The sequence below is a fragment of the Corvus hawaiiensis genome, chromosome 2, assembly GCF_020740725.1.
Source record: "Corvus hawaiiensis isolate bCorHaw1 chromosome 2, bCorHaw1.pri.cur, whole genome shotgun sequence".
NCBI lineage: Eukaryota > Metazoa > Chordata > Aves > Passeriformes > Corvidae > Corvus > Corvus hawaiiensis.
In genome coordinates, this window is record NC_063214.1 from 10799167 (window position 1) to 10821208 (window position 22042).

Below are 22042 nucleotides of genomic sequence, written 5' to 3' on the forward strand. Positions count from 1 at the left end.
TAAGCTCAAAATAAAACCAGACAAGAATAAAATGCATTAGTCCATCATATAAACAATGAAACATTTTGTTTCAAAAATTCTGAGCATTTCAGTAATACTTTTCAAGATTTTTTTTTCTTTTTCATTCTGAGAAAGAGAAAAAATTTAATTTCTTGTAAGAAAAAAAAAACAAAGTTTCATACAGAACTCATGAAAACACCCAACAGAATTTCCACAAGACTTTTACTCTCTGCTGGGTTACCCAAAGACTTAAACATAAGCTAATAGAAAGATTTTGTAAAACTGTTAATAAAATAAGTTGGTTTTTTTTTAAATCATCAGCTAAAGTAAGCTTCCTTCTTCTATTCATATTACAGGAAAACTGTGTACTTATATTATTTACTATTGCTATAATTTTTGTCATTAAACTACCATTTGATGTCTTCTAATTCTTGGTTTGGTTAGTGAACAAAAAAAATACAGAAATCATTTTTCATTTCAATACATCAGTTAAAAACTTGCTGAATTTCTGCATAATTTAATATAGAATATTTATAGCTTCAAATGAATTAATCACACAGGAAAATTACAGACATCATTAGTCAATTATGCATACCACCACAGGGCGTGCAAATGCAAGACTCCAATCATACAAGATGTCTTCAAGTGTTACTGAAAAGAGCTTTAAAAACCATGGGCTAAAGTCATACTTGTCACAAATATCTGAAATTCCTTGAAGTTTACAGTATTGCTCTCCAGTGGAATGAAACAATTTACCCACTTACCTCTAAGCTTTTTGATAATTTCATTTCTAACAAATCTGATCTGTTTGTAGAATGTAAATACAATTAGCTCCTCAAGTACAGATTGTTTGGGGGGTTTGGGCACCAGAAGCTTTAGCTGTATATTTGGTTAAATAATTATTTCCTTTACCTGCTGCACATTTCAGTGCAATGGCAGCTCTTTGGAGAAAAGTGGGGTTTGTGTCAGAAAAGATTTTTTTAAGATATCCCGTAGAGCCAAGAACTCATGGTTAGATGTGTGTAATTAAAATCTTTATCTAAAGGAAATAATTAAAAGTTTTGTTACTACAACATTAAATTTAAAAGCTGGGTACACAAGTAAAGACATTTAACTTTGCAGCATCACTACAAGTGCTGTATTCCACTAAATATAATCAATCAATTGGGGTCAGCAATTCCCTTGCTTGCTTTTTGGTGTTAAAATGTCTTTGGGTCACAGCCATAAGATCCAAAAATTGCAGTGCAGAGGTAGCTCATCCAATTTGGAGAAGGACAGAGGCAGGACCACACCAGGGCCCAAACCTGAGGCCACTTGCTCTGGTACATCCTCTGTACACTGATACAGATATACTTCTGCTTCTGAACCTAATCTTGTTGCAGTCAAGTGGTTTATTTCTGTATCCTGTTCCATATGTGCTGGCCTCAGCAGGATGCCCCATTGCAGGTGTCCTGCCACAGCACCGCTGCTCAGAGAGCAGCACTCTGCACACCAGCTACAACAGAGTATTCTGGCTGGCAGACCCTCCGAAAAGGCTGGGGATGGCAAGGATGGAGAAACCTCCACAAAGCACCTTATATGCAAGAATAAACTACCTCACAAGCAAGGAAATACAATCAAACTCTGCAGAAAAAAAGAAATAACAAAAGCTGTGTTTGGCAGTGCAGCAGCACTAAAAGAAGAGATGATGAAAGAGTAAACTATGATTCAAATCTAAATGACACTACAAAACTTAGACTAAATTAATTTCATAATCTTTTTTTCCAGAGTTTACCTTGTTGCCATCATCTTGATCCTCACAGAAACACAATGAAATCTTTCGTGTCTTTAAGCGATCAAAACACCTCTCCACGGAAAAGGTTGTGGAACCATGGAATCATTGAGGGTAGAAAAGACCTCTAAAATCATCAAGACTAATTAGTGCTGCATCCAGAGACAGAAAACTCACGTGACTAAGCTGAGATAGTCAGGTTGGCACTGGGTGTTGAACGTCTAAGCTCTGAGACAATACTAATTCTTCATGTTTTTCCTTAAGCTGTTTACATCAATATTTTCATAAATTATGCATCTATTGAGCAACATACTGATTTAACTTGTCTGGAGAAAGACAGATCTGTGTTTGTGGAAAACTCCTATTATAGTCTTCTTTTAATTATTCCTCAAATCCTCTCCTGTCACCACAGAAATAATTTGTAGTTGTTCGAGGAGTTTAAGGTCAAAACACCACAAAGCCACTCAGTCCTAATTCATTCTCTAGACTATACTTTTAACCTTTTTCTTTTGCTTCTACTACTCAAATTCAGATGAGTTTTAAAGCAATGATGTGGTCTTCTCTCTGTGGCACAATATAATTGTATTGAAGCCAAAGCACAGAAGCCCTCAATGAGATTAAATTCAGTTCTTCATTTAATCAATTTCACATGGAATAGATTTTTACCATCTTTCCTCTTTCTACTCTCTTCAGGTAAGTTTACTTTTTCTTTTCCCCCTATTATTTATATTATCAGCTATTTTTCTAGTCATATATCTAAATGTAAAAAGATAAAACAGTGAAGTTAGTGGCTGTCTGCCCAGTTCAGCTTCTGTATGAGACAGAATCATAAAGATTGGTTACATTGTGTACCTTTGCATTAGTATCTAGAAAAGCAACTAAGCATTCCAAGGAATTTGCATTTCCTTTGGTTACTTCTCTCTGTGCACAGACTTTTTCAGGTGTTTCAGAGTGACCAGGCAGAACTGAATGTTTTACATAAACTTGCCAACAGAATGTAACACTGACTCCTGAATTTGAAAACATACTACAAAGACAAAATTTCAAAGATTTTTCCTCTCACTTAATGCATAAGCCAATAAACCACTTAACATTAAAAATTATTCAGCCTAACTATGCTGCAGAGGAAGACACTAAATACCACTGCAACAATAAGTGTAAAAAATGAACTTGTTAAAGTTCACAGGAACAAGGAATTGAAGGTTGATAGCAGTGTTAGTACTGAGACCCTGCACACATCCACCAGCTGAGAGCACAGCTTAAAAGAGGCTATGTATTAAAAAGAAAAAAAAAAAGTAGCATAAGAACTGTGACAATTATTTTATGAGGTGCTTTCACATTCTGTATTCAAAATTAGATAAATCTATTAAGAAGACAAGGAGAAAGAGGGGGGGATGTCTTCATTTTGCATGATGTACCACTACAGACTTTGAGGAAAAAACTATAAAATTACCTGTTTCATACAAATTTTCTGAGTTTTGACATGCTTTAGGCACACTTGAAAGCACACAGCTAAGAAATAGCTTTGTGTAACATCCACTCAGAATGGTGGAATTCACTATGAAGCCAAATGTCACTTTATTAGAAAAAAGGAACATAACAGATTAAGAAGGAAGCTCAATAAGCTCATACTGTAACTATACAGATCTTACCACGCTGACTTTTCTTCAAGTGCAATCATTGATAGAAAGAAAAAAAAGTTACAGAATAAGTTCATTGGTTGGGGAAGAAGGAAAAAAAAAATTACTAGAGGCGGTACTTTACTTGGGAAAGGTCCTATAAGGCATCAGATGGCATTCATATTTTCAATTACAAACTAGGATTTTTTTTACAAATAAAAAATTCAATTTCAAAATCTGGAAGTGCAAATATTTACAGGGAAGGTACCTGCCCTAGTATTTCTACCAAAGTTAGTCCTATTAAAAAGAAATTATAATAACGAAATAGTGACATTCTTTCATGTTAAACTCAAGCGAATCTCATCAAAAACACCACCCTGTAAAATATCTAGGGTTTTATATTGAAAGTTGAAGCGTTTGGGAATTTTAAGCTCAGCTTTAGCAACGAAGACCTTGAAAGCCTCCCTGCAGCACCAGTTTGAATTTTCGAGCCTGGTCCTTAATTTAGCTGTCGACCAGGAGATGGCAGCAGTTCCCACTGAATTTATTTACATAGCTACGAAATTACAGCATATTAAATCCCAAACAAATACGGAGCATATGCAAATTATAAATATGAAATCATAAATCCTACAGATGCTCTTAAAATATAATTCTTCATCAGGGAACTGTATTATATGTGTATTTCTATTTTACTTGCATGGTGATCATTTGCTTCTGGGTCACCTTCAGAAATGAATTAAAAATTGATGTATTTTCATATGTGGTGGCATATTCTTTGCAAGTCAGAAACCGATGATTTATTCCCTTATTTATAGATTCAGTAATAATACACTGCAGAACACGGAGTGATTTGTGGGTAGTGGTGGATAAAACTTCTAAAGTGTGATTTACTGCTGTAAGGAAACATCCACAAAGTCAAGGATAAAGATAGGGTATGAGTCCTAGGTATGAGGGTGTTATCAGTCCAAAGAAACTGGACTGAGGGGCAATAGGGGCAACATAACTGCACTAGTGGAAATAAGGAGCAGCCAGAAAAAGTGAGGAGACCTAAACACAAAACAAAGGAGGAGCTCGGTAATCTCTCTCAAAGTTAAAAGCTCACACAAATCCCAAGAAATACAATTATTCCACAAACTTGGGCCAGCAGACTTTGTTGTGATTTTATTTTTCCACCTGTAGAAAGATCAGCAGCACAGTCCAGCTGAACCAGAAGTACAACTGCAGCTTTGTCACAGTAGGAACGTGAACCAAAGGCTGGCAATATTTAATGCATCTGTTCCCTTGTGATGGAAAGCACGGAAGAGTGGGATCATAACTGACCAAAGGGCTTTTTCCTCTCCTAACCCTAGACAGATAACCCTGGCTTTGCTCTCACGCTGGCTGTTAGAAGGCAAAGAGTTCTGTGGAACAGAGGCAAAGCCATCCAACAAGAAAAAAAAATAAAAAAAAAATAAAAAAAAAATCTGTCTTTCAGCAATGGTGCAGACTTTCAAAACCCAAAGGCAGCCCCCCAGCTCACAGAACAAGGACTGTTTCCCACTGACTCCCCATGGATAACACTGCTTTTGCATACCCCAGGTATCTGAACTCTGATGATTCTCTATATGATTGCTCAAAACATGCCTTGGTATCAGCCTCTCACTGACCTAGATTTGCTCCCATGATATTCAGAGTCTTTTCTTGGTTAGAGCAGCTCTCTCAATGCACCAAATTTATGGATTTGGGGGGAAAAATAAAAACCAAACAAACAAAATATCCAACCAGGAAAGAAACTTACTTTGTTACAAGCTGCATCCCAGAGAACAGCAGACTAGAGAGTTTGTCTGTTACTTGCAGAAACAAACAAAAAAAAGGCAAATTACCAGAGAATCCAGTCTGTAATATTTCAGTTCCTTCCTTTCTGGCTCGTACAGTCTTTTTGGCTACTTAATTTAAGAAACTACTAACAATATTAACGTAAATGAGAACATGGAAATCAACCTTTAACAACTGAATGGTCTCCTATTTTACAAATTGTAGGTAGCAAGATAATTGTGTCTAACACAGGTTGGAAGGTTTAGCCATACTTGCAGATGGCATCTGATGAAAAATTATGTCTTCATGATGATATATCAGTGGTCACTCACATTTGCTAAGAGTGCTAAACCTCCAAAAAAACCTGCAGAACAAAAAAAGAAATACTTCCACATCCTGCTGTCTTGATTTTTTAAAATCTATTTATATTTAAATCTGAGAGTGCCTAATCTGTCCTACTTGATGAGACTGAAAGCTTGTCACATTATTTCTTTACTAGTTAAATGAAGCAAACAAATGAAGAGCCTGCTATAACACAGGCTAGAAAACCACCAGTAATGTGACAAGAACAAATTTTTAAGGCCTCTTTCTCTGGCCTCAAAAGGAGACACTTCATTATTCTGGCAGAAAGAGAGGCCAAAAGAAGAGACGATCGGCTGACACACCGTGCAGATGACAGGAGGATTATGCTGTGTAGGCAGGTGGAAGCATTCTGAAGAAGGGGCAGAACTTACAAACACCACTTGTGAACAACCACATGGTGAAAGCACCTGCCAGTCCCTCAGTAAAGCGATGTACATCTCTGTGCCTGTTAGATCTGTCTCAGTTTGTCTGGTCCCCTCCTTGCCACGCAAATTTATGCAACTACGAAATCTTGCAGCACCTTTACAAGGCAAAACCATCACGTGCTTTGTTTTGAGATTAGCCAGCTCCAGTGTACTCGGGACAATCCATAAATCCTGCTCAGCACTCCAGGTGGTGGAAGCAGAAGCAGCCCCACAGACAGCTGCAGCTGTGCAACAGGTATCAACCCAGCTACAAGGGAAGTTGAAGCTCACAATTACACATCGCGAATCAAAAAGGGGCTTTTGATACCTGGCTTATTCACATTAGCTAGAGTTGGCTAGTTTTTCCCAGAATGCCAAAGTTTTTCTCCCTATGAATAGGTTTGGTTTTCTTTCCAGCCCCCTGCCCCCATGTTTGCACAATACTATTATTTAGAATTATCTTATACACCAATACTGAGAAGAAACAAGAATTCTGAGAATTTTTACACTGTTACATTTTTTGCCAGAAATAGAACTTTTATAGTAAAGCTAATCTTCCATAATGCATCTCACAATGTTCTCATCAGCCGTTTATAATTACATGATTTCTGACACCTGCTGTTATTTGACTTCTGAGGTCAATATTTTCCATTTATAACACTTTACTGAAATAATCAAAGTATTATCTTCTACTGGAATATTTTGGCAGTTTATTATTATACTAGAAAAGTGACTTCAACAGATCCTAAGAAAGACTTTAAGAAGTTCCTCTCTTTGTTCTCTTGAAAGATTAAATATACTATGTTCACACATTCTGAATCTTGACCACTTGATAATGAGAACAATCTACTATACATTACTAATATTAGTAATTGGGGCTGAGGCACAGAAAATTTTGATAGTTTTTAAGTTTTACTTTTCAAACATAATACTAAACTCTTGGGGGGGGATGCCAGGTGCCTACCAAAGTCACTCTGTCACTCCCTTCCTCATCTGGAAAGAGGAGAAAAAAATGTAATAATAGGCTCCTTTTCCAGTTATCATCACAGGCAAAACAAACTCAACTTGGGGAAAAATTATTCAAATTTATTACCAGAATAGGGTGATAAAAATTAAAACCAAATCTTAAAAAAATCTTTTCCCCCCAGCCCTCCTTCCTAGGCTCAATTTCACTCCCAATTTTCTCTGCCTCCTCCTCCCCAGAGGCACAGGAGGACAGAGGGGCTGTGGGGTCAGTTCATCACACATCTCTGCTGCTCCTCCTTCCACATGCTATTCTCCTGCTCCAGTGTGGAATCCCTCTCACAGGAGACACTCCTCCATCAACTTTTCATAATGATATGCAAATATGCAGACTTCTATGTCTGGGCACTTAAAGACTTTGGAATCACAAAAGCAGATGCTTTAATTTAAACTTCTGTCTCGAAAACAACACTTTTCTTTCCTTCCATCATTCTCCTCTCAATAACGAACAACACTTATGCGGGGCTTTGGCAGCTTTTGCTTCCAGAACCTTGATGTAAGGAGCCCAAGATCACAGAGATACTCAAATGGAAAAAGTAATTCCACAAAACCTTAGGAGATCAATAGCTAGTTGTTTGCTTTCCTTGAGTAAAATGGCAAGTATCTGATTTATTCAAATGCGACAGGTAAGTGATAAGAGAAAATGTTCACTGTGAAACACATTGAGATCTTTCTTTGCTAGGAGGCAACTGCAGATATAAACAAGTGACTCAGCCTCCTGCTAAAAATGCTATTTTCATCCCTGCTTTTCAAAAGGAGCCTTTTGTACAAAATCCACACATTATTCAGCTTTACTAAAATGAAAAATAGATGCCCACTGTCATACAGCTATATTGATTATGAGTGAGAATGTGATCATTTTGCATTAACTTGCCCCACAGCACTGGAGCTCCGTCAAAGCATCAGAAGGAAATTAATGCTTTCATATAGAGCCTGAGAAAAATATGAGATGTTGCTCACTTTGCCCTCTAGACAAAGAGGTATATGCCAGTAGCTGAGAGGTAATAGCTTTCAGAAGAGAACATGAACTCTAGACTTTTATTAAAATCATTATTTAATGTGCAAAAAATAATGAAGCCACAGCCTTGGCATTTAAAACAGCAATTTGTAGTCATTACATCTTAGATCATGAGGCTTATTTTGTAAAAAGCCAGTCTTTCTCAAATTAAAAATTCATCATCAACTCCCACAGATTATGTAGTCCTTTAAATGATGCCATTTCATACAGATTTATTCCAGCTAAACAAAGAGCCAGTAAAGTGGCACACATAAAACATCAATTTCACTGCTCTCTCTCTCTCTCTCCAGAAAGATCTATCTACTCCTTAGACTGTTAAGAAATCTCACAGAAGGGTTGACTAATGCATGGATATTTTAGTAATTTCACCTTCCAGGGACATTTTATATCTTAATTTGTCAGTCTCCTTACCCCCACTGTAGATTGAATGGTAAAAAATAACATTCAACAGAAGGTTTCTTTCTTCTCTTTTCATACTTAGAATGGCAGTCCACGAAGTGAATGACAGTAAGAAGACATCAACTAGCCTAAGTGATCCCTTCTAAATGATGAGCATTTAATCCATTATGAATATTAGATTTTTGACGGAAGAAATAGGCAGTTAAAACTTGTTCCACTCCAGTAAAAATCCTGTTAAGAACTTGCCTAGCAAAATGATGCAGCCCTACATAACTGATGTGTAATTCTGTTTGATTTTCTTTAAGCAAGAAGTGATTTTTATTAGATAAATCCTTTGGTCTGACAAGAAGTTGCAAGATCACACACCCTATGCCTTACTAGTGGAAGATTTTACTTGGTAACTTGGAGAGGTGTAAATGAGATTTACATGTGTATCAGCAAGAGAACAAAAATGCACTGCACGTTTTCTCTCTTTCCTGCTTCAAGACTTCCTTTAATTACCATTTGAGCTATAACAGTGTCAAGAAGTTGGGATGTCTTTTGAAAAGAACATTGAAAGAGTCAGTTCCTCCCACAAATTATTTTAATATATGGACCTGAATCAGCACGTAACACCACCTGTAATTTAATTTTTGTGTTGAACAGGCATGCTGATTTCAATCCCACTCTTTTCAGCAGAAACAATACATTTAAATTAACGTGTTTCAGAGCACGTCCTCTACTGTCTTCCAAATGTCTACTCAAAACACCTCTCCCACAGATGGCAATGCAGCTTTTTCTATACGCTTCTGCAAACTCTACACCTACCAGATAAGATTGTAATTAGGGGCTAAGCAAGAGGCTAACAATGTTTTATCAAGGGACTACAACATTGCATTTGTTTCCATACTTTCTATCTAACTAAAGGGCTTCCTCTTTAGCTGTATCTGCCAACAGCTCTATCCTAGACTTACCTCCAAATGCCTGGGGCATAAACTTTCTATTAACCCTAGAGCAAAATTTTTACTCAAGTTTTGCAGAATCCTATAACGTTGCATGAAACTTCACAAAAATCCAAACTTACATTGCAAGGCCAACAGAAGCCACACTCACTAAACTGTTCTTTCCCTGGGATTTATGCAAAATGCTATAATTCCAATTGGAAAATAACTTTTCAATAAAGAGAGAAGAGTGTGGGAATCTGGAAAAGGACTGCAATACATATGCAGCCTGTATGATGTAAAAACGTGCTTTGAAATGTGTTCTGCTTAGAAACAGGCTGGTGTACTTGTCATGACAACCATTTCAGGAAGTTTAAAAAAAAAGGAAAGACCATCATGACAGACAGTTGGCTCAAAAATAATAAAATGAGGTCTCTGATAAGTTCCTATAATCAAATTATGCCAATGCCCATCCAAAACTAGAGTCTAAAAATCTCCTTGAGATACTTAATCAAATATACCGCTTAAAGGAAAAGTGAAAGTTAAGAAATTTAATCAGTGCTGCCAATTGGAAAGATACAATCTCATGGTTACTCACAATACTTCAATTTGAACAATTTCAGAGTGAAGTTGACAGAACTCTGTACAGTCTCAGAATGCTACTCTACAGGCATCAATGAAATTTAGCTCCATGCTTTAATAATTCATTATCAATGAATCTTAGCATCTTTAAAGGAAAAAGGAATATCATAATTTTTATCCAAAAAAACAATCAGAGAAATTATGAAAATAACCAGTACTTTGATTCAGGAAATGCTATCCTTAAGAGTTTGCTTAAAACCTAAAAGTCTAAAGTTTCTCTCTCCAAATTGTCCTCAATTATTCTCACCCTAATGGAAGCTTCACCTTCACCTTCCTGTATTTAACTGCAGAGCTGAGAAAAATATAATGAATATTGACACAATCTGTAGGATAGAAAAAGTAACCTCATCTGGAAGAGCCTCCAGAGGAGACTGGCAAGCCTGCCCCACTCTCAGAACAGTTTAACATGTTCCTTACCCCTCCACCACAATGTTATCAAAAAAATCTTAGAAATCAAAGGACCTCTCCTGAATATATCTAACAGAGTGCTGAATCCTCCAAGATGAGCATCTATTTAAAGATTTTACATGCTGTTCCTCATACACACCTCCTAATTACCTCCAGTTATATCACCACAGACTGACACAGGCAGTTGTACAAGAAGGCTGATGCTCATTTTTTAAAAGAAGCATCTTTATATGTAATCCAAACAGTAAACAGATAAAATTCTCCTTTCATATTGCATTATGGCTTGCTGGGTATTATTGCTATGAACTTTAATGTTTAAATTCCAGCAAAATATTAAAAATCAGGCTCTTTTCACTATAGGAAGCTCTATTGTGGGATTTTTAAGCATAAAAATATGAAGAGCATTAACAGAGCTGTGCTGTATCAAAGGAAAAATGAAATTTTAGAACCATAAAAAGGGGTTATTCATTAAAAGTAAAACCACTGAACTGGTCAGACAGGTTTTTATTTTCACTTTACTCTTTCTACATTGAGCTCACCTTTTCTCCCCAAGCCCAACAAACATTTGAAATGATTATATATTCAAGAACGGTGTATTTGCTGAAAGACAGACAAATACTTCTCTAGCTTGAAACTCAATTTGTGGTTGAGTGATTAATGTCATCTAGGCCTTGCAATTACACAAGTTTGGATGTCACCCAGGGGGTTCAGGTTGTCATGCCAGTAGAAGTACCTATATTTCTTCTCAGTTCAGTGCACACCAGGGCACGTTTCCCTAGATGGAGTACAGGCTCCCTCTATAGTTACAGTCTCACAGTCAGCATTGCCTGGACCGACTGCAACAGCTTAAATTTAAGTTCCTGTTTCTTTATGGCAAAGCAAAAAGATGAGCAGCCACTCCTGTATAATCTCTGTTGTATCACCTGCCTTCCAATTACTACTCTCTGATTCCCATCACAATTACTTTTTCAGAGGTAGTTGCTAAATACTATCCAAAAATATACCACAATAAAAAGTGATTAATCAAATACAGAGTTTATATTTAGTAACTTCGATCAAGTCTTGCTTCACATTAACATTTCAGATGAACTCCTCTTTTATCGCAGCCTCATTAATATTCTGTTAATATCATCATCCTTAATTAACAAGTAGTACATACCTTTTGTTCTCTTCCCTGCAGTTTATTTTTTTTGCATTTATGTTTTCACAAAGTGGATAGGATACTATTTGCATCTCCTATAGCAATCCTATCTTCTGTATGTGAAAACTTGTCACCCCACTTGTCTATTAGTCCGTTCCAGGCCAGGATCTCCAAACCAAATGTCTGGCCACTCCAAACCAGGTGTTTGCTCCTCTGCCAGGCTCTGACTGATAAGAGTGGCTGTGTTTCTACTAAGCTCAGCTTGAATTTTGAAGTGCAAAGTAACCTGCCTTAGCCTGGCTGTTTTCCAGGGGAACGAGTTTCCTACCCACAATTAACTTGCTAACCTCTGCACTTGAAGTTCCTCTTGCCATGCCAGGCAGGTGAACAAAAGTGGTGAATTTGCAGTGGCTCGTGCCAGCTGTGCTTGCAATGAGCAACATGCAGAGGGACTGTGAGAAACACTGAAGAAAAAGTTTCCTCATCTATATATCATCTGCCCTTTACAGCATGAGTGATTCAGTCCACTTCAATGCAAAAATCACATATACCAGGTTAAACCCCTTCTGACAGTTGTTGGTCTTTTCTCCAAGAAAGCAAAAGAAAGCATGTGCTTAGTTAGGGACAGCTAAACAGGTGTTTCAGGCACAGCTCCCAATTCCCGTGAGCAATCGCATGCTCCCTGAGGAGAGCCCTGGTGAGGGTGTTTGGAACTCCTTCCAGGACAAAGAGATCAGGCCTTTAAATAACTTCCTTGGCTTTGTCCTGCAGGGGCTTTAAAGTATTTACATACCAAATTCCTGGATCTCTGAGAGAAGCCAAAAACTCTCCTGCACCCAACAGGAGAAACTTGGATTCCCTCAGCTCCTCTCTCCCTCCCTCCCAGCTAGCAGCAGGAGCAGCGGGTTGGACAGCCTATGCAGATTCCCTGCCAGTATGAATCTCTGCCCACCCCAATTACCAAGCACCTCTTGATAAGGCATCTCTCACATGTTGGGTGCTGAGGCAGTCAAACACCAAATCCCTGCCCACAAAGCTGGTAAAGAGCTTCTGGGGCCACACCTGAAACAACACATCCCTCTGCAGCACCTCAGAGCCTTGCAAACCCTACTCACTGCCTCACAAAAAGCCTCCTGTACCACCAAGGCATTTACCCATTTGTTCTCCTTTGTCAGCTGCCATGTGAGCCAGTAAATCCCTTCCACACATACTCTCAGCATAGATATCTGAAAAGACTCCTTGCTTGATCGGTTTTTATAGCTGAAGCACCTTCAGCATCATATCCATAAGAGACAAGAAGATAACTTAAGGCTCAGCTTAGGTATGCAGTCCTGCCTGAAACGTTATGAGTAACTTTGCATTCACTGATTAACCCTCTCAAATGATCTTTCTGTACTTCCAGGAACACCACTGACACAAACACGTCATGTAAAGGCACAGGAATGAGTTTTGAAACCCCAGCAATATTTTTAAAGAGAAGACTGAACAAAAAAATAAATTGTTTGCAATTGCCATTTCATTTGCTCCCTCACAATGAGGTAAAAATAGTAACATTTAAAACTTCAATTATAGAATCACAGAATGGCCTCGTTTGGAAGAGACTTTAACTATCATCCACTTACACCTCCTGTGCCATGGGCAGGGACACCTTCCACTAGACCAGGTTGCTCAGAGCTCCCTCCAACCCAGCCTTGAACACTTCCGGGGTCGGAAGCAAACACAGCTTCTCCAGGAAATATGTTCCAGCATCCTCATCATCCTCCCAGCAAAGAATTTTTTCCTCCCTACAGGCACTGGAAGGCCTCAGGTGCTAATAGCTATCCTTTATTTACTGACTGTGCCCATTTCACTGAAGCCTGGGTACATTTATTGGATAGTGCAAAACTAACAAAAGTTGCAAGTTTATATATGTTCCAGTCCACCTTCCCACCCAAAAATATCAAGCTCCTTGAAGGTAATCCATTAATTTATTAGCAATGTTAGTATTTCAACTACTGCAGGATTGTAATTCCTAACAGAAATTGGAAGTATAACCAACTTGCTATTCATATATGGTGTGATTACCTTTAAAAGAAATATTGCAATAAAACCTACACACAGTACCACTAACAATAATAAGTGTCAAAGTGGAAAAAAAAAAATCATCTGATTTAGGAGTGCTAATGTGGGTAATGGATCATCATCTACAACAAACAATAGCTAGCAAAATAAGTTTAATTTTATGACCTTCATCCATAAGACATCATCAAATAATCACCAAAACTTTTCAGGTTTGACCATAAGACAATATTCATTTTTATGGAAAAAAATCTAGCGGAAAAAAAGGGTTTATAACTGGCATGCAGCTATTTTAAAAACCAAGAGCTCAGCAGCAGTCAGCTGTTGCAGCCTCGGGGTGGTCTGTATTCATGATTTCTGCAATGGAGACAAAAGTTTCATCTTTACACACAAAGCATGACATTTTTGCAGATTACACAAAACTGAGGAAGTGGCTGATTCACCAGAGGGTTGTGCTGCCATCCAGAAGGACCTCAACAGGCTGGAGAAACATGCTGACAGGAACTGTATGAATGGGAAATGCAAAGTCCTGGGGAGGAATAAAATCCCATGCACCTGTACTGACCAGCTGGAAACCAGATATCTTAAGAAGGTCCTGGGGGTCCTAGTGGACACCAACCCAAGCAGTGCAATCTTGGAGCAAAAAAGGACAAACAAAGAAGGACAAAACTCCTGAGCAGCTAGGCAGAGGGTAGAGATCCTTCCCCTCTGCTCAGCTCTGGTGAGAGATACCTGGAGTTCTGGGTCGAGTACAAGACAAATTCTGGAGCGAGTCCAGGGAAAGACCAGAATGATTAAGGCACCAGAGCATCTATCCTACAAGGAAAGGCTGAGAGACCTGTGACTGTCCAGCCTGGAGCAGAAAAGGTTCAGGGGATCTGATCCACGTGTGTTCATACCAGAAGGGGGCAAAAACGAAGAGGCAGCCAGGCTCTTGTTAGTGGTATCCAGTGACAGGACAAGAAAACATGGACATTAAACTAAAATAGAAGCAATTTCACCTAAGCACAAGAAAGCACTTTCCTCCTGTGAAGGTGGTCAGACACCGGTAGAGGCTACTAGAGAAGTTGTAGAGCCTCCACCTCTGGAGATGCTCAAAACCCAATGAGATATAGCCCAGAGCAACTTGCTCTGAGCAAGTGGTTAGATTGTGTGATCTCCAGAGGTGCCTTCCCGCCTCAAAAAAAAAAAAAAAAAAAAAAATCACACATTAAATGGTCATCTATCTCAGTTTACTCTTTTTCCTGCCCTGACAATAGTCACCAACTAAAGTAAAATAAACACACAGGCACACACCACCACCACCCAGAAAAAAACCCCACCAAAACAAAGCAATAAAAACAACAACAAAACCACAACCCAACCAAACAAAAAACCCCAACTAAAACGAAGGTAAAATCCACTGAAATTCAAGGAATCTTATCTCAAGTAGATGAACTTTTCTATTCAAGGACTGTAACTACTGTGCCAGGACAATTAGTCCCCTGATCATTTACACCTTTGAAAAGCCATGTAAGCAAGCAAAAGGTATTTTCACTACTGAACAAAACCAGTATTTTTTTTCTTTCCGTTTACTACAATTCTGGTATTTGATCCAACTCAAGAAGAAAAACATTTACAGAAGATCTCTCTCTTAGCACTTTGAAGGAAGAATGAACACTATTAGCAGCTAAACATAAGCCATAAAACCCACCCAGACATCTAATAAAGTAAGAAGACTGTTCTTGCTGTACACATCGCTTTCCTTGGGAACTTCACTTACTGAAGCCTACTATAAAACAGACCTAATACCCAAAATTAGCCAACTGAGAATTACTTTTTCCCAAAGCAATAAATTGGTTTTTTACTCAAAAGCAGAGAAAGAGTCGTTCATGGTTTGAACCTCAACTCTTTAATATTTTCCTGTTTGCTTGGTGGGTTTTTTTTTTTTATTATTCTTGCTTTCTGTTTGATGGCAAAGGTTGCAGATTCAGATCCATCGATGTGTTGATATTAGTAAGAATTTCTAGCTGATCCAAAACAATATTTCTCAATAATGACAACACAAACAAAAAAACATGCTCAACCTAACTGACTTGTTTCCAAAATATTGGCATCTAAAAGCATGGTTTAAAAAAGATGAAATTAAAGACTTTTACCTGCCATCAAAAGCAGTTTAGCCATCTGAAGAGAGCAAAAGTAGTCCAAACCCCATCAACACCACCCTAGGTGGTATGTTTGTACACTGCCTGCAAATACACAGCATGGAGTAAGATTCTTTAGGCAATCCAGGATTATTCACTTGTTACATATAAAAATCCTCTCCTTCTTGTAATAGAGCATTGCTAAAAATATTGATCGCTGCAAATACCAAACACTTATAATAATATGCTGTACTGAGTAAGCAATCTCATCACAGCAAAAGCAATGATAATAATATATTTACTCTTTCAGAGGTATCATCTTAAGTCATCTAGAAAACTTCATCTTCAAGATCTATGTTGTTATCAGTATACAACAAAGACAAAAAACCCCTAAAAATGCAGAGCATTGCAGCAAACAGGTGGAAGGTGCATTTGACAGAAGAAATATTGGCTGTTCCTGTGTCTGGAAATGCATTCAATAATCTTGCTTGATGATTAACACATCCCATGTGTGAAAGCCTGCATAAAAGACCAAGCAACAGCTGTAATTTACTGAAGGAGGTAGGACAGCTCAGCAGTAGAAGCCATCCAAGTTGTAAAATGACAGTGTACTAGTAGTTGCCATCCATTTAATTACAGTTTAAACTTTCCAATATGACATAGTAATAAATTGAAAAATGCTTCATTACTGGCTATTTTTTTCTTTTAGACAGATGTTGTACATGGTATATTGTGGACCTTTTCCATCTCTTCCTTTCTGGCTGGTTATTGCCTGGCTAACAGGATGTTTCATTTTAATGAAAAATACATTACTGCATTAAGATAAGGTCATCAGTTCTTAAGTTAAATGCAATTTCTGTAATAAAACTAATTGCATAACCTACATAAAAATTTTTTATGTGGGTTAAACACTTTTAATTACTACCTAAATTTTGTTCAACATTTAAATGGGGTATTCACCTATAAAAAGAATGCATACACTGTGAAATGCCTCTACAGTTCTTTACAGCATGCCTTCTGTATGTTCTACTGTAATACATAATGTTGTCAGCACTGTTAAATTCAACTCTTGAGCAAGGCTGAAGGGAAAGAGGCAAAGAAAAAAAAAAAAAACCTACCAGTCTATGAAGTGCAAAAACTGGCTTTGAAGCTGCACCCGATTGCTCAGTGCCATGTCCAGTTGGCTTTGAGGTATTTTTAAGGATGGAAACCTCACAATCTGTCCAAGTATGCTCAAATACAACTTTATAGAGTAGAGAATCATAGAATATCCTGAGTTGGATGGGAACCACCAAAGGATCACCAAAGTCCAACTCCTGGCCCAGCTCAGGACCCAGAATCACCATGTGTGGTTATTTGTAAACCCTGTTCTGTCCCACATAAATAATTATTTAATATAATGTCATGGATTAGCAAAACATAGTCCCAGAAGTGATGTTCTTGCAAAGGGGTGCTTACAGCTCCTCCGTGACCTGACAGAACCTATCAGCTGGCCAGTTTGAATATGGACAATTCTTTAAGCCAATTAAAATTGTGACCGCCTCTGTGATCCACACTTAAGAACAGACACACCCCAGGCAGAGCCCTCTCTTGTTTCCTGTGCTGGGACAGGTGGCTGCAGGCCCCATGTGGGGGCCAGAGGGCCCGGCCCAGGCCCTGCTCAGGCCAGGCGACAGCCATCCTGGAGCTGATGGGCCCTGTTCCACCCACGGAACCACCCCCCCCCCCCAGCCCTGCTGTGGGCAGCCTGAGCGGCCTGGCTCCCCCCTCTCCAGTGCGGCCAAGATTCAGCTAAAGCTGCACCGCGGTCCGGCAAAAGATCATGTGACCAACAGTGATAAGTGACATTCCAGCTGCAAGGCCTGGGTGAGATTAACCCTTTTAGTACTGTGAAGAGCTGAAAACCTGAGGGAAGAGAAAGAGGAGATGCTTAAAGCTGAAATTCTGTTGTAAAGCTACGATACATCAGAGTACCCATTGTAATTTCATGAAGGCAGGGGGGTGGAGCATTCAACTTGTACTTGTGAGCAAAAGCACCTGCGCTGAGATAGGCAGATGCTGACGCAGCTGTAATTTGATGAGAAGTTTGAACAGGGAGAGATGGAAGCAATGAGGCCTCTTGCTCCAAATGGAAGACCTCAGTTCCTAGAGATGCTCCCAGAGATAGTCCTAGAGATGAAGATGAGGAGGACCCTTTGCTCCCCAGGAAGGAGAAGGGCCTCTGTTCTTAGAGATGAAATGCTCCCAGACATGGGTGAAGAGAACTTTTGTTTCTGAACAGCTCAACCTTAAAATTGTACCCCAGTAATTCAAGAGTGGACCCTCGAAAGCAGTTGTGGGAAAAGCTGTAAGTCGTGGGAAGGGACTCACATGCGAGCAGAGAACCAACCTGGGCGGCTGGCTCATTGTGATAATTTCTCCATAGCATGAGCAAGAGAGACTCCTCTTCCTAAATGGACTGAACAAGGTTATTCTGGAAGTGGTAAACAGACTGAACATCTCAAGTGTTGTCTTTTTACATTGTCAGTGGGAGAAGGGAGAAAGGTGGGGGGGGGGGGGGAGGAGAAGTGCTCTGAAGGCGTGGTATAATTTTTTTTTCTTCTTTTGGTCTGTTAATAAACTTCTTTATATTCTCTCAAGTTTGGTGCCTGCTTTGCATCTCTCCTAATTCTTATCTCACAGAAGGTAAATAGTAATGAGTATTTTGGACCAAACCACAACACTAAATTGGTGCTTCTGCCCGGTTACAAACCGAACCCGCTACATATAAATATCAAACTGTCGCTACAAAGGGAGCTAGAGCTCAGACAGAAGCAATCTTTGCTTATAGAAAATTGGTATTTTCCCAGTAATGTTTGTACACGTAGCACAAAGATGAACAGCTCTCACATGAAAGACAACATCAGAAGGATTTTATCCCACTAGGTACAAAGTTCTTCTGATATGTGAAACAGCACTAATAAATTCTCCATCCATTCAAAAGCAGAGATGTAACCCTGGGTCATCCCTGCCTTGGATTACTTAAATGGCTGTTACTTGAAACAACAGTCCCTTTTTAAAGTACTTACAACATGAATTTGTATAGGGTAAAAGATTTTTTTTTTTCCCCGTGAGAAGGAAAGGTTCTTCAAGAGAACTGAGTTTCAATCAGGATTAAAATTATTTATTTTTTTAAATTCAGCTCCTGAACCTCCAAAACCATAACCAGGTATTAATTCACTTCTAAGTCAGATGATACTGAACTCTGTAATGATAGGTCCTGGGACATGAAAAGTAGATTTATGAGTTAATTTAACATGCATGCTTTTTCTAGGATATTTTTAGTTTTATGCATATGCTCAAGGCATACTATTCAACCAATTGATTTATGAAAATAATATTCCTATACTAACTTAAATGTGGTTCCATACTTCAGAATCATGTTAAATTCGACATTTTACATTCTCTTCATTTCAACTGAACAAGATTTTGTCAACAGAAAAAATCACCTTACATAGAAAAAGTAAAATTTTCAGTGTGTTTTCATTAAAAGAAGATTTGGTAATACTTTCCTTTTATACCGTCAAACTTAATAAATTGGTAGCTTAACTAAGTGAATGGATAATATTCTATGGCAGAGAACTGGATACAAGCTTCTTTACAGTATTCCTCACTGTACTTTCTAAGTGTATTCTAGGTATTAAAAAAAAGAAACAGCCTGCCCCAACTCAAAGATAGTGGGGAACATGACTCCCTAATCCTACTCAGTCTGTAGTGAAAACCCCATTCCAGGAAATACACCTGGCAATATCCCAAAACCAACAGTAAACTCGTGTTTATTAGGTTCTTTCCTTTTCATGCATTTTTCAATAAATCAAGCCCATGGTTCCTTTCCTCTGACTTCAAGGCATTTTCAAGTTTTTATATTTTTGTTATACCTAGAAAATAATTTCTTAAATGTAAAACTAGTAAATTTTCCTCACAGTCTCAAATTTTGGATTACCTTTGACACATGGAATGCAAATTTGCATTCTATTGTCTTGAAAACAGGTTTCGAATGGGGTTTTTTTTGGTTTTTTTTTTTACAGAATCATCTTTATGGAGCACCTTCTTCCTTTGGTTGGCTTCTCTCAATCATTTTAATCAAATCAAAGTCAAATACACAAGTTTGAGGTAATGGGTTTGAAATTTTAGCTAAATTATTAAGTTGGAAACTAATGAACTAGAAGTTTATAGCAGCAGACAGCCCTGCAATTATCAGCTATTTCAAAAATATTAGTCCTACGTAATATCATTAAATTGTTAAAACTCAACAAGTGTTTTAAAAATTGTTTATAAATATCATATTTAATAAGAAGTTTAAAGAGATAGCTATTCATTCAAAGGCTTTAAAAAACTGTACCCACATCCTTTTGGCTACAATATATTCTCATTCCCTTATCAAATTATTGTCATTTGGCTACTTTGTTTTGGTCCCTTGCCCAGAATAATCTATCCATCAAATGAAATTTCACAGGTGCAATATTTACAATGAAAAACATATTTTAGGCATTTCTAATCATATACAAACCTTCTCTCCAAGAAGTTTTTTATTAAATTAAGCATATTTTGAATCCCCACATATTTTGCTAAACTTTGATTTTTTTGACCACGTATTGGGACCAATTTCTCTCTTCCTCTCACGGCTCTTTTTTATTGGGGCCATTGACACCTCTTTCCCGAGCAGAAACATTTCAAGGCATTGCAACTCAGCTTCACAGGGGAGGACAACATAATCAATATGAATGAAGTTATATTTAAAGCACAACTATCCTTGGTTTCACATATATTCCTGTGGAAATTACACCCTCTGAAGATCTGCAAAATTTCCAAGAACCTGTGCCCAACACTCACCCCTTCAAGCTTGCCAGGCTTTCTTAAATTCCCCTTCACTTGTGGGGAGCTTTGTTTCCACTCACTTCAAATATAAACATGTACTGAGGAGCTGATAACAGCTCATTTGTTTTACTTCTGCAGGACAGAATTGGTTTTCCAGGGTAACAAAGAAATCCAAGCAGTTTCTCTAATGTGCATTAAAATGAAGTAAAAAGAGTGAATTTAGATGCAAAAAGAGTTGCAAAACAAACAGAAGGAAAAATGTAAAATATATAAAAATGACCAAGTGGCTCCTCAAGTAAGGATCCCACCAAATGCCAGAGTGACCTGATTTCCCCTTTATCTAGGGAAATCTGCTTCAGGTGTCAGATCAACCACACTACAGAAAGGTGAAAAAACCAGAAATCCTGTGAGAAGATCCTTTTTCGTCACTGCCATGAATTACAAGAGCATCCGTTTGCTTGGGCAGCCACTGCACAGCTAGGGGGGATATTTCCAGATGTCCTGCCCAGAGCTGGAGGGCTCGGAGCCACAGAAGCTCATGGCACACACTGTGCTTCCTGCAGGCACAAACACTCCAGGAGAACAGCTCCTGATGAGAAATTCCAGCCAGTGCTATCCTGCAGCTTATCTCACCAAGCTGACAGACCTTGCGTAAATTGATATATTAGTTCTTAAAGAAGGTAATAGTTTTCTCTAGAGATATGACAAATTGTTCTCTTCTTTAACTTCCCATATATTTATGAACATATTTGTTCAGGACAGGACTACAAATCTAAGTTTACAAGAGACTGTTTTAATTTCCCCAGTCTCCAAAGAGCAGCAAAGCTGGAAAACCTGATCACTCTGTCTTTGATCTTCTTTACTTGTAGACAAGCTGTAAGAGATTAAGCTCTTTTCCCATTACTTAATCATTTAAAGTGATACTCTACGATTCCCAAGGGTAAATGAATTAGGCTGCTGATCAGTTTAGGAACTTTAAAAAAAAAAGATTGGAAGATTTATAGAATACAGTTAGCTTATGCAGCTCAGATTAGACTTTCAGAAATCCTTTGATAATTTAGGGGGATAACTTCTATTTAAACCAACATCTAGAGGGAATTAAAATGGCTACTTTTTAATATCATGTAAATTGCTTATTTTTATGATTAATCTTTCTCCCTGTGTTTCATATTATGGATGTACCTACGTTTTTAAGGCTACATGAAAACGTATGTAGAATCTGGAAAGGGAAGAGTCAGTCCTAAATTAAAATCCTTGATTACTGCTGTGCTGTAAAGCAACAGTTTAAGGTTTGCAAGAGTTGCACCACTTCCCTACGTACTCCACGTCCACTGTACCCCAGATCCAACTATAGGAAGCCCTAGGAAATAATTGAATCCTTAAGGAAACTACCTGAACAGTTCCCAAGCTGTATATACAGTTTTCAATTTAACTGCATTTATATCCTTCCAAAACCATTAAATTGTCCCCAAGGGAGCCACAGGTAGGCAAAGGAAACT

At 38.2% G+C, this 22042-nt stretch overlaps 1 protein-coding gene and 1 long non-coding RNA gene across 6 annotated transcripts in view; one reads left to right on the top strand and one right to left on the bottom strand.

The window, feature by feature from the left end:
* The window catches only part of LOC125318419, a 28146-nt gene extending 10965 nt beyond the window's left edge, over positions 1-17181 (top strand). For 4 of the 5 annotated variants that reach the window (XR_007200346.1, XR_007200344.1, XR_007200343.1 and 1 more), the window contains 2 exons: positions 1768-2464; positions 12908-17181. This is a non-coding gene — a long non-coding RNA (uncharacterized LOC125318419). The remainder of the gene's footprint in view (positions 1-1767; positions 2465-12907) is intronic. The other variant, XR_007200348.1, reaches the window with a different exon arrangement.
* ROBO2 (roundabout guidance receptor 2) overlaps positions 1-22042 on the bottom strand; it is a 1061828-nt gene that overhangs the window by 978084 nt on the left and 61702 nt on the right. The gene's annotated exons all lie outside the window — the stretch shown is intronic.